The sequence below is a fragment of the Priapulus caudatus genome, unplaced genomic scaffold, assembly GCF_000485595.1.
Source record: "Priapulus caudatus unplaced genomic scaffold, Priapulus_caudatus-5.0.1 Scaffold1101, whole genome shotgun sequence".
NCBI lineage: Eukaryota > Metazoa > Priapulida > Priapulimorpha > Priapulimorphida > Priapulidae > Priapulus > Priapulus caudatus.
In genome coordinates this window covers 43,922-47,699 of record NW_014578162.1, presented here as the reverse complement: position 1 = coordinate 47,699, position 3,778 = coordinate 43,922, and the positions used below count along the sequence as shown (strand labels likewise).

General features: G+C 47.1%; 1 protein-coding gene across 3 annotated transcripts in view; it reads right to left on the bottom strand.

Moving 5' to 3' along the window:
* The window catches only part of LOC106815373, a 31,205-nt gene extending 28,060 nt beyond the window's left edge, over nucleotides 1–3,145 (bottom strand). For all 3 annotated transcript variants that reach the window (XM_014819826.1, XM_014819828.1, XM_014819827.1), the window contains exon 1: nucleotides 2,523–3,145. The gene's annotated coding sequence lies outside the window, so the exon portion shown is untranslated. The remainder of the gene's footprint in view (nucleotides 1–2,522) is intronic.
* Nucleotides 3,146–3,778: the final 633 nt, after the last annotated feature.

The window sequence follows — 3,778 nt, the reverse complement described above, 5'->3', positions numbered from 1 at the left end:
CACACGGGAGAGAAACCCTATAAGTGCGAGCTGTGTGAAGCTACGTTCACACAATCAGGTGCTATGAAAACACACATGAGAACGCACACGGGAAAGAAACCCTATAAGTGCGATCTGTGCGATGCTGCCTTCTCACGTCCGAGTTGTGTGAAGAGACACATGAGAACTCACACCTGAGAGAAACCATATAAGTGTGATCTGTGTGATGCTGCCTTCTCACGTTCGAGTTATGTGAAGAGACACGTAAGAACTCACACGGGAGAGAAACCCTATAAGTGTGAGCTGTGTGATGCTACGATCACACAATCAGGTGCTATGAAGAAACACATGAGAACTCACACGGGAGAGAAACCCTATAAGTGCGAGCTGTGTGAAGCTACGTTCACACAATCAGGTGCTATGAAGAAACACATGAGAACTCACACGGGAGAGAAACCCTATAAGTGCGAGCTGTGTGATGCTACGATCACACAATCGAGTAATCTGAAGAAACACATGAGAACTCACATGGGAGAGAAACCGAAGAAGAAAAGGACGAATGAAAACATTATTTAAACGTAACATTTAAAGTGAAGCTTTCGCTCTGAGGACCCCATAATCACACATTATAACGCATAATAACTATGGAGATGTACAGATGTAAGCAGAAAGTACATCTCGAACCTTGAGACCCACATGTAAGAGCAGTTTGGCTCTGTGAACACACGAGCACACCGCAGACATGTGAACTGGAGCAGTGTGGAAAATCCCAACGAATGCAACTCAACTGTCACAGCTTCTTATCAAAGTGGAAGCTGGACTAGGAGAAAATCATGAAGCCTTTATGATCGAATGTACAGTCGACTGCTATTCAGGCGATCAGCGAAGTTGTTGTAGGCATCAGTCTCTGGTCTGCTGGGGTGGTACATACAGGAACTGGCTTTCCACATACTCATACTACCTGAGTAGTCTCAAGATGAGGGAATTCATCATGACTGACCGACCGACCGACCGACCGACCGACAGGACATCGCCTGATCAACACCAGTACGCAGCGGAGCGAGCAATCATTGCCTGATCAACACCAGTACGCAGCGGTGCGAGCAATCATCGCCTGATCAACACCAGTACGCAGCGGTGTTGATCAGGTGATGATTGCTCGCCCCACACCGCTGTGTACTGGTGTTGATCAGGCGATGATTGCTTGCACCGCTGCGTACTGGTGTTGATCAGGCGATGATTGCTCGCACCGCTGCGTACTGGTGTTGATCAGGCGATGATTGCTCGCCCCGCACCGCTGCGTACTGGTGTTGATCAGGCGATGATTGCTCGCACCGCTGCGTACTGGTGTTGATCAGGCGATGATTGCTCGCCTCCAGTACGCAGCGTGCGAGGAATCGTCGCCTGATCAACACCAGTACGCAGCGGTGCGAGGAATCGTCGCCTGATCAACACCAGTACGCAGCGGTGCGAGGCGAGCAATCGTGGCCTGAGCGCATCGCTGCCGAAAAACGTCACCTTTTCGAGGACCGCGATCGGCCGCGCGCATTCTGCAGTCCATCGGCTGAACAACGGCGTAGAGATGTCCGCCCACCTGAAAAATGATAACATCGTTAAAGTCCCACTCGGGAAGCGGCCATCGTTGGCGCTGCGACAGATGTCGATTGCCGCAACATATTTGACGCGGCGCCGAAGAAAGGAGAGAGAAGCCGCCAAGCGCAAACGCATGCTCGCCGACATCACATCAAGTATAAGCAATCTCAATATTCCTCCGAATACATTAAGGATCAACTGGACACTCCCTTTACTGACCACAGCTACACAACGTAATTATTAAAAGGAAAAAACGGTAGTTAGTAGAGGTATTAGTGAATTGCAGAGGATACTAGCTTGTGCTGCGGGAGAGGTGGGGTTTCCATCCCAGGTCAGTCAGCCCAGCCGAGGGTTTCCCCACCTGAGTGCGAGGCATATGCTAGTAGCCCACTGCAAGTAATTCTTAGATCAAACAATTGTTAGAGAAAGCAAACTCGTAGACCTGTCGGCATGCCCGATACAGCTCGTGTATCTTGCATTCCTGCCGTTCTGAATTTTGCCGTGCAGTTTCCAAAAGGATGTGCCGACGACCGATGCAATTTTTGTTGTGGCATATCAAATGGGAGCATTGTTCTCCTCTGGCAGGCCATACACCAAAACGGAGCCTGTACGCCAGTCTGTGAACTTTAATCGTTTTCATACGCATACGTGAGCATTTGAGTTTGCAAGCAGTGGTAAGAATTTGAGGAATAAATGAATGTTGTAAAGTTGTGAAAAGTGTTCATAAATATAGCCTAGGTAAGACTAATAGTAATAGGTCCAATGATGTAGATAAATTAGTGTTAAAAAGCCCGAACATGATTTTGCGTCCTGTGTGCCGTTCCTCGTGGGAGCAGTTTCGTTGCTCATATTCAACATAGTTTGTGCTATAGCCCTGTGGTGGAGCGAATGACTATATTTCTATAGCTAGTCTATGCCATGCATACTAAGTAAGGGGGCAAGTGGGTTACCTTGCTCTCCCAGTGCCACACTCGTGACACTGACACAGTCACAGTGCCAATGGCCCAATGCCAATGGCAATGGGAGTCCCACTTCACTAGTTTAAGGTTCGCGTATTCTTTTTGGTGCAAATACAGTTTATGACGTCCAGTATGGCGGCGCAGTTTTACACTACCGCCATCTACCGCCCGATTTAAGAAACTATGGGAATGTATCGGAGCGTACCGTATTGACGACTAAGCCTATTTATCTATTATCTACGCCAGTATATACTGCGCCTATAGGCGATCTGCACACATAAAGTGTATTCGGCTTAATAACGATTAATAATAATTATTATTCGGCTTAATTAATATATGTACATTAACCTACACGTGTTGTCGTTCATCTGTGTGCGTGACAGGTTTAGTAAATTATATTTAGTACGTAAACGAAGCATGTTAATCGACCGCCGGTCATTCGCGGGGCTCACATTTTGAGCCCCGTATAGCGCTATAGGCGGCGTACGTCATAAAGTGTATTCGGTTAAGTATTTCGCTAACGATTACGGGGAGAATAAAATTAACGTTGTGTACATAATCTCATACCTGTTGTCATTCATCTGTGAGCTTGATAGCGTTAGCAAATTATATTTAGTATGTGAACGAGTCGTGTTTGTATCGACCGCCGGGCATACGCGTTCATAGCGATATAGGGACGTCACTAGATACAATAATGTAACCCAAACCGGATAGGACGTTATCAAAGCGTCCCTATCCTTTTCTAGCGCGAGAATGCCCGCAGGCTGAATCACTCGGGCCGCGTTTGCTGGTTGCGTTTTCAAGAATACTAGCAAGCTTTCCAAACTGCGGTTTTATTTCTCAACACGAACCATTTCTCCGCTATACTGGGAACTTACTATGTATCGCATACTCTGTATTCAAACTAATATAGCCTGTTACAAAAAATTCGAAAGTGACTGAGCCGGCGAATAACTGAGCCGCCATTCCTGTTGACGCTGCTGACGTTACTTCGCGATTGTGAGAGTGGATTTCACCCGCACCAATCGAGGCGCTGCGTTTGCGATCGCTATGCCGCATGAGAATGCCGTACGCACAGGTCAACAAATGGCCTCAGTATATTTCGCCGGCTCGCTCACTTCGAATTTTCGTAACAGGTTATTATTAGTCTTAATACAGAGTATTCGATACATGTAATTCCCGCGAATAGCCGGAGAAGTTTTGTTAGAATAAACCCAGTTTGAAGTCTAGTATCTGAACAACCCGCA